The 12,411-nt window shown below is 39.6% G+C and overlaps 1 protein-coding gene across 3 annotated transcripts in view; it reads left to right on the forward strand.

The window, feature by feature from the left end:
• The first annotated feature begins 7,643 nt into the window (after nt 1-7,643).
• RB1CC1 (RB1 inducible coiled-coil 1) overlaps nt 7,644-12,411 on the forward strand; it is a 101,898-nt gene continuing 97,130 nt past the window's right edge. For all 3 annotated transcript variants that reach the window (XM_046010459.1, XM_046010460.1, XM_046010461.1), the window contains exon 1: nt 7,644-8,018. The gene's annotated coding sequence lies outside the window, so the exon portion shown is untranslated. The remainder of the gene's footprint in view (nt 8,019-12,411) is intronic.

Consider the following 12,411-nt stretch of genomic DNA (forward strand, 5'->3'; position numbering starts at 1 on the left):
TCTTCCTAAGAGTCTTAACTTTGATCTCAACAGATCAATATGGCATTTTATGTAAATAATTGTCTAGTAACTAAGAAGTTAATTTTAATAAAACTGGCACATCAAAAGATACCTTAGGTGAACACTAAATCATATTATTGATGTATTTCTTTTTTAAAAAAATTAAATGGAACAATAAGCACTTAACAATAAACCCAATTTTAAGGATATTCTTTAAACTCTGCAAAATTTACATGTACCAAGTAGCCCCACAAAGTGACACAATGAGATGATGGGATGGAGTTAAAAGCCCATGACTATCTTCCATAGCAGGGACAGAACAGTGACTAGAGGGGAGACTAAAGAGGTATAGATGGGTTTGCAGACTTTGTTAGAAGGGTGAACAAGTTTTTTTTTTGTTTTTGTTTTTTTTCATAGCTTCTATTTCCTCAGTGATGTATTAGGTGAGATTATTTACCAAGAAGGAGAGAATTGCAAAGTGGTAAGGGTTAAAGATTTAAGAACAGTCCAGACATTTCGACAGAGTAGGAGGTGACCAATAGGGGAACATAGCACAGAAGGCTGAGGCAGGATTGGACTTGAGGTTTCCAGATGTCCAGTTCATTGTTCCTTCTAATACACCACATTGAATAGAAATGTAATGAGAGAGATGATAGCTATACTTGTGGCAAACATACCATAATATATAAACTTGTCAAATCACTAACTTGGACACCTGGAATTGATATAACATTGCATGTCAATTATGCTCAAAATAAATAAATAAATAAACAAACCACACTGAAAAAGAATGCCTACTGGGAAAAGTGTTTTTGCATGCATGGACAGCAGGCACTGTTAACTAAAAATGATGATCAGAGGAAGTAATAGTAAAAAACTATGCTATTAATTAAATAAATAGAGTTCAACTAATTAGAAAATCTTGAATTTTGTGTAATAACCAATATAGAACCACTTAAAGTTGAAAGAGTAAGGACACATTTTTAAGACCTTGCAGTTTGGAAAATACGGCAATATGTATGCACAGAAAGAAAACATCACCTATACTTTTTACTTCTTAAAAAAGCTTTGTTAGACTTTACTAACGTGTTTTTTATAATTGCTCTTGTGCATACCTAAAAAGGAAAATATAAGTAAATAAAATACAATGGTTTTTTCATACAACTCATCCTTTTCACCAGTGAAAGCTTTGGCAATAGGTATTTCCTGTGAATCAGTAATGGAGCAAGTGTCATGGTTCCAGACTTCTGTACTGACTGGCTTTGCAATTCTCTGGACAGGGCACGCTTTAGACTGCCTTTCATTATGCTGTCCAACACGTCTGATTCATCATCTTTCCCATCTCTCTCCACAACCTTTTGTGAAAGTGACTCATTCTTTTAAAAAAGTCAAATTATGTGAAACCTTGTGTTCAAAAGAATGCTCCACTATTGTTTTTAGGGCTTTTTTCCCCCAAGCTAGTTTTTTGATATCTTGAATAAACAGGTGATGAATGGTAGTTGGTTAACAAGACTGTAGGACCCTACCTATGGTTAAATGCACCCAGATTTCAGAGATGTTAAAATATGAAAAAAAGTACACCTTAAAAAGAATACAGTAGTTCTGTATTTTTAAGATTTTATTTATTCATTTGACAGAGATCACAAGTAGGCAGAGAGGCAGGCAGAGAGAGAGGGGGAAGCAGGCTCCCAGCAGAGTAGAGAGCCCTATGCGAGGCTCGATCCCAGGATCCTGGGATCATGACCTAAGCCAAAGACAGAGGTCCAACCCACTGAGCCACCTAGGCACCCCAGTAATTCTATATTTTTAACTTAGAATATTTTGTCATTAAATATTTTTCTAAAATACATTTTTAAAGATTTCAATGCATTTCTTTATATAGATGTACCATACTTTTCCTGTGGTTCTGGGAAGGGAGTGACTTTATCCCTTTGGGAACATTACAACATGTTCAGAGACACTTTTGGTTGTCATCACTGGGGGTGCCCCTGCATCTAGTGGGTAGAGGTTAGGAATGTTTTTAAACATCTTAAAACATAGAAGACAGCCCCCATGGCCCAAAATGCTAAGTGCTGAGATTCTATAGCCTACTGCTAGACTTAAAATGTTTTAATTTTTCCCCTCCTTCAAGAGTCCACTAAATTAAGGGACAGCATAGTATAGTGTTTGGATACAGCCTGTTGAATTGGCTGGGCTCATATATTAGCCATAATAGTTACTAGCTGAAGAACATTATCTAGAAGGGATCAGTAAATTAAATTCTCATTTCCCCATCTGTAAATATGGGGAAAATTAATAGAAACTGGATAGAGCTACTAAGACAAATAAGTAGGTTTATAAATGTAAAGCCCATGTTTGTCATCTAAGATACACTCACTAGTGTTGCAGTGGCTTCAATTAGGTTATTATTATTATTTTAAATAAACATAATCTCAAACTTCACTACGGAGGGATATAGTCTAAATAGGAAAAACTGATAGAAAAATCAGAAACAAAGAATCTCAAGGTTTGAGGCCTATGTCACTGAATCTAAGATCTTTCAAGCCATTTGGAGGGTGGTAAAGTCAATTTTATGGGTCAAGACTAGCACTGGAACAAAAATAGAATAGGAAATATCAGAGTGAAAAAAAAATCTGAGTGCATCGTAAGTTATTATCTTCATAAAATATGGTTTCCTCAATAGAGGCCTATATGTATGCACCAGGTCACAATGTTAAAATGTATTTTTTAATGTGGGTCACAATAAAAGATCTTTGAAAGACACCATTTGAAATCCAACTACTACCATTTGATGTTTCAGTCTAATCTATATCTGCAGAACTGACAAGATTTGCTTTAAGACAGTCCAGCTGCAAACTGGGGGTTGCTGGGGGGAGGTGGGGTTGGGAGAGGGGGAGGGGGTTATGGATATTGGGGTGGGTATGTGCTATCGTGAGTGCTGTGAAGTATGTAAACTTGGCAATTCACAGACCTGTACCCCTGGGGATAAAAATACATTATATGTTTATAAAAAAAAAAAAAAATTGGAAGGGGAAGCGAACCATAAGACTATGGACTCTGAAAAACAACCTGAGGGTTTTGAAGGGGCGGGGTTGAGAGGTTGGGGGAACCAGGTGGTGGGTAATAGGGAGGGCATGTATTGCATGGAGCACTGGGTGTTGTGCAAAAACAATGAATACTGTTACGCTGAAAAAAATAAATAAATTTATATAAAAAAAGAAAGTCTATTGCAAAAGCAATCAAAAGTTAGCAAACTTTGTGTTGTGTTTTTTTTTTTTTTTTTTTTTTGTAAAGAGCCACAGAGTAATATTTTAGGCTTTGCGGGCCATGTAGTCTTTGTCATACCTATTCAACTCTGCCATTGTAGTGGGGGAAAAAACAAAGATACTATGTAAACAAATGGATGTACCTGTGACTCAATAAAACAATTTACAAAAACAAAAACAAAACAAAACAAAAAAAGACAGTCCAGCTGAGGAGCACCTGGGTGGCTCAGTCAGTGGAATGTCCAACTCTTGGTTTCGGCTTAGGTCATGATCTCATAGTTGTGGGATCAAGCCCTGAGTCTGGCTCTGTGTGCAATGCCAAGTCTATTTCAGATTCTCTCTCTCTCCCTTAATCTCCCTCTCTCAAATAAATAAATAACTAAAAAAAAAAAAAGTCCAGCTCTATCTTTGGACATTTTGTTAAAAAGCTCTTCAAAGTAATGAGAGACAAAAACTTAATGTGAAAAATGACTGAAAGTATTTCATCTCCATCTACTGCTTAAATCTGTTGAAAAATTAAGCATGCTAGAAGTACTGTATGTGTTGCAGCATTAGAATCAGTGTTGCTCACTAGCTCATCAAGCTCAGCACTAGCTTTGAAGATAAACACTCACCAAGTTTACTATCATCATTATCATTAATAATACGTGAGTACCAACAGACAGAGTAAGGCAGCTTTAATGTCTGTAAAGAGTACTAAAAACATTAACTTAATAATCATAGTCCCAGAAGCCTCTAAGTAGTGCATGACCATGTTTTATACATCATTAGCTATGATCTTAAAAACAAAATCCAACACTTTTTAAAAGGAGTTAACCTTTAAAAATGGCTAACTGATTCATTCTCTGAAAAAAGTCAAATTATGTTAATCACAGTTGCTAGCTGTTTGAACAGAACCTGAAAGAAAATGAGTGTAATGACAAAAAGTTGAGAAGCATCTAATGCATGCAGAATAAAATCCCAAATCAGGCAGTAAACAAAATTAAGTTGTAAATTAATCTCCCCAGTAATTGATTTGTTATGGATAAGGAATTAATGTCATTTAAACTTGTCACTACAGTGATTTTTGAATGGTCGCCTGTACAAGCCGTTGAGATATTTGAGGACAGGAATTTTCCATAGTAACTTCTCAGTCTTCAATAGTAATTGCTAAGTCTGTGCCAAGCTCTCTAGAAAGTTCCAGGAACTTAAAAATTAGTAATTCATAGCTTCTAAACCTAAGTTTCATAGGCTTAGAGGGGAGACAAAAATTTATAGTTCTGTGGTGTGGAGCAGATGTAGTAGGATGTGTGGATCACTATATTGCCCAGAAGTCAGAAGCTGATTGATGTTCAAGCTGTTCTAAAAAATGACTTTGAAAAAGGAACAAGGTGGAATTAATATTCCTAGAGGAAGAAACACAGGTGTGAAGGGCAAAAGTGCCAAGAGATATAGCTGGAGAGATGAGTTGCTACATAATGAAAAGATTCTTATGCTACCTTAAAAAATTTAAATTGTATCCAATATACAAAACAAAACCATGAAGAATGTTAGGGAAGAGGCATAATCAGATTGGTCTTGGATAGAGTAAATGATGGAGACTAGTTAAAGTGAGTCCAAGTATAAACTAAAGGAAAAAAAGTGTAGGCATTGTCAACAAATGTTTGCATGCAGATCACTGTACACCATATATTAAGGAAACAGTTCCTCTATTAAAAAAGGACCTATATTTCAGCATGTTAGACGAATAGTAGAAGATATAATAATCTAGAGGAAATACAGGAATGTTACAGAAGGACTCTCTTGAGAAAGTGACACTGAGGGACACCTGGGTGGCTCAGCTGGTTAAGCAGCTGCCTTTGGTCTGGGTCATGGTCTCAGGATCCTGGGCCTGCTTCTTCTTCTGCCTCTTGCTCCCCTTACTTGCGAGCTCTCTCTTTCTGACAGATGAAGAAAGGAAGAAAGAAAGAAAGAAAGAAAGAAACCCTGAAATGGAGACCTGAAGGAAAAATAGGATTTTAAAGATCTGAATTGAGTTGAAGTATTTCCAATGCTTCCCTGCAGATTCTGTGTGATCCCTACATAATCCTAAAAAGAACTAGCTTCTTTTACCCTCACTATAAATCTATTAAAAGACCTAAATGTTTATTAAATTAAAAAGTAATCATGTAATGAGGACAAGATTAAGTATCTCATCTCTTCTTCCATAGAGAATATCTGCATCATTTACATCTTATTACAATTACTTGAGAAATTGGAAGAGGACCAAATGAAAGGTCAGAGATATAACAGCAAAGAGAGAGACACTGAAAAACAGAAGGGAATTAAAGATTGAATAATTTAAAATACAAAATACTTCAGAAAGTTCAAATAAAGTATCAGCACTGTCCATTTAGCACAATAATTTGAAGGTCTCTATTAACCCGTTTGCAATTTCAGTGAGGGAAGAATAGTAGGCAGAAATGAGTGTAGAATGTGGACTTCCTACAAAGAAGCTTGATAGAGAAGTAATGCTGCATGAGGGATTTTGGCTGCTTTAATTTACTAAGGAGAGTATATTGGATTTTCAATATCCTTGGTAGGAGAAAATACAACTTGTTGAAACTTATTACTACGGACATAAGCAGTATCAGTAACTTGTAACAGTATTTACTCCAGATACCTGCATATATATAACAAAGCTAATGTTAACACACTTAAACTTATCACTAAGAAGTGACACTGAATGCATACAAATTCTTAACCTCTACACTCCAGAGAAGATGTCAACTTTTAAGGTATGAACCAATCTCTTCTGATCATTTCTTCCAACCTATGACTAAGCGAAGATGAGGAGTGAATTTTTATTCCCCCAAGAAAGAGGTCAGAGAGACAAATAACATTTAAAACACTTTATTATTTAATAGATTACCACTCACATAGTTCAGTGATGTTTCTACATTCTAAGCTGTATTATATTTGTAAAGATGAATGTCAACGGTAACTAAGAGAAGTTTAAGCAACCCTATATTCTTTATAGGCCAAGTAGTTTGTTTTGCTTACCAATTTTCTGGCAAAATCTCTCCACCACCTATTTTCTGTGTGCTGGGTACTATGCTGTGACTAATAAAATCAGCATCCTTCTTCTTCAGTTTTGCCAGCTCATACCTCCCCGCAAGGCATAAGAACAATTTAGTCTCTTAATTTTCAGTTCTCTGCTGTATCTTGCTGGGTGTATAAAACTCTAGCCTAAAAAAACTAAACAAGTGAAATGACTTGCCAAAGACAAAATTCTCTCTGGGATATGCAGGAATGTAAAATTAAAAAGCAAGTGGTAAAATTAAGTCCTTCTTAAACATAACTTTCAGAAACCGGTTAAGTGTGAAGGAAATTGAAAATCCCTAATGCTTATCAGTCCTTCAATGTTTAGTTTTGTCAGTTTCCACGTAACAATTAAAGGACTGCAAACTTTGCTTCCCAATAATATTTATTGTTTTGGTGCTCTTGAAAACAGTGATAATACTCATTTTTATGCAAACCCAATTCAAGAGCCCTCTGACACTGGCAGCACCTCTAAACTTTGACTCGTACCATACATGTCTGGATATAATAGGATTTTAGAGTATTATATAATTATTCTACGTGTAACTTTTGCTAACCACATTTTAATACTCAAAGCCTCGTGGCTTCAAGTCATCGCTTGTGAGTGTTCATCTTCACAAATTCAGGATTCCACCGAAGTTGTTTCCCGCCCATTAGAGTGCTCATGCTAACCCACTCGAGAACAAACTCAGTATTTACAGAGCTGAAAATTGGTGGTCCAAGCTTACACCTTCATTCCAATCCACCAAACCTTAACTCTCTCCTCTCCTGGATGTTTTCTTTGCCTTACCTGGTCTGAGAAAAATTGTGCCGCCCCACACTTGCAGAGTTACCCGAGACACTTAACAGCCGCTCGCAGTCCCGGCGGTGGCGGGTATGGAGGTGGTGGTGGCAGTCTAGCCTGCCAGCGGCACGGCCAGGTACGTCAACCTCTTACAGACCTTGGCCGAGTGTGCGGGCAGCCGACGAGCGCACGGAACCTCAGTGGACCGCGCTCCTCCGCGACAGGTTCAAAGAGATCATTTGTTTAACCTGGGGCTAATCCAAAGTTCGGTGGTGTCGGCCCAGCCCAGGCCAGCTCGCTGTAGCAAGAAAGGTCAAGATCACCTTGGAGCAACGCGCTCCCGAACGACGGCTCTCACCGCAACAGGCCGCCCCAGCGTTCTCCTCGGGTCACTAGAGGACAGCCAAGTCATAGGCTCGCCGACAGCGCCCTCCCTTCCCGGGTGCCGGCCGACTTCCGGACCTGCGCGCGCGTCTCTCCGCCGACAGGGCAGCCCGGCGCACCCCTCCCCCCGCCCACCGTTTCCCGGCATGCTCCGCGGAGGAAGGGACGGAGTCGACAATAACAAACCCAACCGCGGCGGTGTCCGCGGCCCTGCCGAACCCTCGGCGCTGCCTTGGGGTCCCCGAGTCGTTCCGGCCCCTCGGCTCTGACTGGCCGCGGCCTCCTGACCCCCGGCCCCCGACCCAGAGCCGAGGGGCCTGACAGCGTTCCCCCTCCGCCCCGACCCCTCCCTCCCGCCCGGAGTTCGGGGCCGCGACCGGCACCTGGGACACCGGCGGTTGTGTCGGTTGGCGGTGCCCGATGGGCGGTTGGTAGCCGCCGCCGACAACGAGGCGGTGGCGGAAGATGGTGCCAGGGGCTGCTGGCTCTGCTGCTGTCGCCGGCGGAGGAGGAGGTGCTTCCAGGTAAGTGCCGTCGCCGCCGTGGCCCCTTCCCCCATCTGGCACCGGGGCCGCTCGGCGAGCCTGGGCACAGTGGGCCGGGAACGGCCGGGTCCCACCGCAACCTACCAGGTTTGTGAGCCGGCGAGCCCGGCGCATCCGGCCGCGGCAGGTGTTGCCCTGCGGCTGCCTCCCTGGTGCGATAGCCCCTGAGGAGACTCGCGGTTCGAGTCGAAGCACCACTGGGCTACGGGAGGTGTGGGGCGGGCTCGCCCGGTGCAGGCCTACCTGCGGCTTCCTTGGCCAGGGCCGCCAAGGTCCCTCCGTGTACGCGCCCCAGGCCGAATTTCGGGAGTGGCAGAGGGGGAGGGACGCCCAACCCACCGGGTTGTACCCTCCCTTGTCGTCACCACTACCGGGCTTAGCCTAATACTGTCTTTGACTTGAGAAACCGGAGAGGGGAATTGGGCCGAGGCCGAACCGAGCGCACAGCGGGAGGATCGGAGAGATGCCTTTGTCCCGACCCCGGAGTGCGAGGATCGGTATAAAGTTACTCCTAGGAATGACTCAGCCTCCGCCAGCCCCACCGATAGATTTGGGATGGGGTGTGTTTGCGGATTTCACAACTTCCTTAGTAGAAGCAAGAGAACAGGAGAAATGGCAGCTTTTGAGGGGAATAGTTTCTTCCACCGCCTGGTGGATGTACTATGTTTATTGTTTATGGTTTCGTAATCTAGTCTTTTCCATCATGACTCTTTAAAGTGTGGTCATACCACGAAGTGGTGTGTGCCTGCATACCAGGGAAGACTAATGTGGTCACTGTTGATAGAGTCTCCTTACTGCCTAAGTCATTAAGCTAGATAACAGTGTTTGCCTCGAGTTTACTATACGTAGAGCAATGATTTGGGCCCTGTGAAAATGTGCTGATCGTTTTTATTGTATAGTTTCTACGTTGTGTGTTGATGCTGATTGTGTGATTTATCCGAAGGGTTGGAGAGTTAGCAACTTACGAGGAGACGACTTTATTATTTAAATAGACAAATCTGTGTTTAATTAGGAATCACATTATTTCGGTATTTGATAAAAAGAGGGTCTTTCCCATTCCGATAGGATATTACCATGAGAAGCAGAAGTACCATAAGGATTTTATTTTGGGGGTTATTTGGTTTGTAAGCTAGGTGGGAAGGTATTTTTGCTTTTTGTAGTTAATGTTGTAACAGAATGTGGCCTAAATGAACACATTTTCTCAGTAACATTCCTGTCGTGTTTTTTTTTTTTTTTTTTTAATTTTAGGGTTGTGTTTAAAACCTAAAATAGTTTTATAAAAGAGATGCTTTCTGTTGGTGTTTATGTTAAGAAATATATGTTGATGGAAATTAGATAGGGACTCAGTCGACTTTTTAAAAGTAATTTTTTTTAGTCGATTTTAAATCTTTTGTTAGTCAAATTTGGTATTGATTATTGGCCTGGTTCTTCTGGTGGTGTTGGATGACAGGGAAGATGGTGAAGCAGTACTCTTGTCTCAGAATTTTTCTGGCCCTTGCTAACAAATACAAGTTGAGAATGTATGGCAGATTGACTCTTAGCAAATCAAATTCGTAAGGTCCAGAAGGGCAGAGGACACAAGACCTTTGTTTTTGAAAAGCCACATTTCTGAGCCTAAATTTTTATTGTGTAAGCTTGAGAAGAGCTTTTATTTGGCTTCTGATTTTGAAACTGTCTTTAAATTTTCATGCATTCAGCAAACGTTTTAACACCTGCTATATGCTTTACTTTGCAGATGTATGAAACTTAAAACTGTTTTTTTAAACAGGAATGTCTAGTAAAATGTTCTTTTTTGGATAATGCTGTTCTCTAACCCAAGTAAGCTTCTCGTTTGTAGTATAGGTAATAGTGGCTGAAGAAACTCAAGTGAAAATCTAGCAGTCCCTTTCTACACACATTCATTCATACAGTTATTACTTAAAATAGACCATTGAACTAGTTATTACAAGGATCATAAGAATATGTAAGAAATTGTTTTTGCCTTATAATAGGAAATTGGAGTCCTGTATAAATATAAATACACTTTTGGAGCATTATTGCAAGTTTGAAAGAAGTTATGATAGGGGATTTGGGTTTTTATGGAGTGTAAGGGGATATTTTTAGAAGCATGATCTGACATGGATAAGTCATTTCACTATTCCTTAAAAAGATGTCCTATGGGCGCCTGCGTGGCTCAGTGGGTTAAAGCCTCTGCCTTCAGCTCAGGTCATGGTCCCAAAGTTCTGGGATCGAGTCCCGCATGGAGCTCTCTGCTTGCAGGGAGCCTGCTTCCTCCTCTCTCTCTGCCTGCCTCACTGCCTACTTGTGATCTTTGTCTGTCAAATAAATAAAATCTTTAAAAAAAAAAAAAAAAGATGTCCAAGACACCTCAACAAATTTCGGCTTAGGATTTATCATGTACCTACTATGTGTCAGGCACTGGTCAAGAAATGTTGAGAACTTGGCAGTGAACAAACCAAATCCTGCATTCAGGAAAAATAAGGAGTAAGAGATACATGTTAGGAAGAAAAACAAAACAAAACACACAAACACACACACAAAAAAACCAAGGGAGGAGATGAGTATCAGGATTGGGAGGTTTAGATAAAGTGGCCAAGGAAGTCTTCACTGGTTGGTAACTTTGGAATGAAGACCCAGGAGAGGTGAGAAGGCTGCTGTGTGACTGGGGCAAGAACATTCTCGGCAGCAGGAATAGTAAATAGGAAGGTTCTGAAATAATTGGCATATACATGAAAAAGTGAAAAGGTTACTCAGGGTGTACTAATAGAAATGAGGGGGCTCTGAGAATGGTGATAGGACTCTACAGATACTCAGGGTTTTGGGGTGATTGTGAGGAAACAGTCATGTACTATAACCCGGCATGTGCAAAGGCATGGAGGTTTGTTCCAGGAAACCCAGCAAGGCCAGAAGGTAGCTTGTACCTAACATTCATTTATATTTTCAAGAAATGTTAAACCCCTGCAATATATAATTTTAGCTCCTGCAATAATGAATAAGAACTTTGTGTGTAAAGCTTTGTATATAAGAATGTAGGAAATTTTGAACTATGGGAAATTTTTAAAAAGATAGATTGCAAATGCTGGCTATTTTCAGACACTGGGGTAGATATACTGCTAGAGAAGCAGATTGTAGAGTGCTGGGTTGAAGAGGTATATTTACTGTTGTAGATAAAAGTATGTAAATTTTTAATTATCACATTTCTGTTTTGTTTATTATTGTGAGCCTAATAACCTAATTGCCTATAACCAGACCTCTGTTGTGTGGTCCCTGAGAGGGTAACATTTCTTTCCATCCCTCAGTGAAGTTGAGGTCCTTTTTAATTACTTTTTCCTAGTATGTGAGTGCCTTCATGCACCAGTTCTCTCATTGGTTTGTTTCTTTCACAGCTGTTCAGTGACTGCCCTGGGGATTATGGAATGACACCCCATACTCTTCCCACTCCCATGTTTTTGCTCTTTTGAATTCTCATACTTTATTGGCTTGTAATTATGTTAAGGTAGGAAAATAACTGTGACCCATTTCCATTTCTTGTTACTGGTTTGGGCCTATACACGTTATTTTTCCCTCATTCTACACATAACAATTGATCAGCAACTGTCCAGAAAATCTGTTGAAATGTTAGTCAGAGCAGTACCATACTGTTAATATATCCATGGTTGTTTTAGCCATTATTCTGTGAATTTGAGTTGTACACATCCTTTTTTTGATATTGCTGTATGTTTACGTATGGTTTAATAGAACTAAGCTAGTTCAATATTTGCTATATATAATTTTGATTTCATTTTTAAATTAAGTCATTATAAAATGAAGCATAGAACTATAACACTTTTGCTATAGACATAATTAGGTGAATATTAGGAGTTTAGAAAACTTGAGTTCACATTTAAAGGGAATGTCACAACTTGATCTTGCCATTCCTTAAAAATTATACCATGCACAGTCCTGGATGTTATATTTCAGCTGGTGACAATACAGAAAAAAATGGATGTGGCTTCCATAATTGGTATAATTTGGAGGCAGGAGAGCTGTTTTCTAGCAAACTTGACTTAAATTCATCTTAATGGCTTTTTTTTTTTAATTTCTGGTAAGCAGAAGTTATCAAATAACATAGCATGTATGAAAAAACATGTGTAAATACAATAATACAAAGGGAATTAAGTTTTTATGAAAGAGATGAATTCAGAATGACAAATCTATTGATATTCTGTATTGGGGCTTTTGTTTTTTAGATTGTTTACTAATATTCCAAAGTCAGGTTATCTAAGTCATGCATTTTACATAATTTTTATGAATGGCAGGACAGCAAGTTGTGTAATACATTTATATGTATTGATGGAAAGATTCCCACATTATGTTATTCAGCTCAAACAAG

The sequence above is a fragment of the Meles meles genome, chromosome 1 (genome assembly GCF_922984935.1).
Source record: "Meles meles chromosome 1, mMelMel3.1 paternal haplotype, whole genome shotgun sequence".
NCBI lineage: Eukaryota > Metazoa > Chordata > Mammalia > Carnivora > Mustelidae > Meles > Meles meles.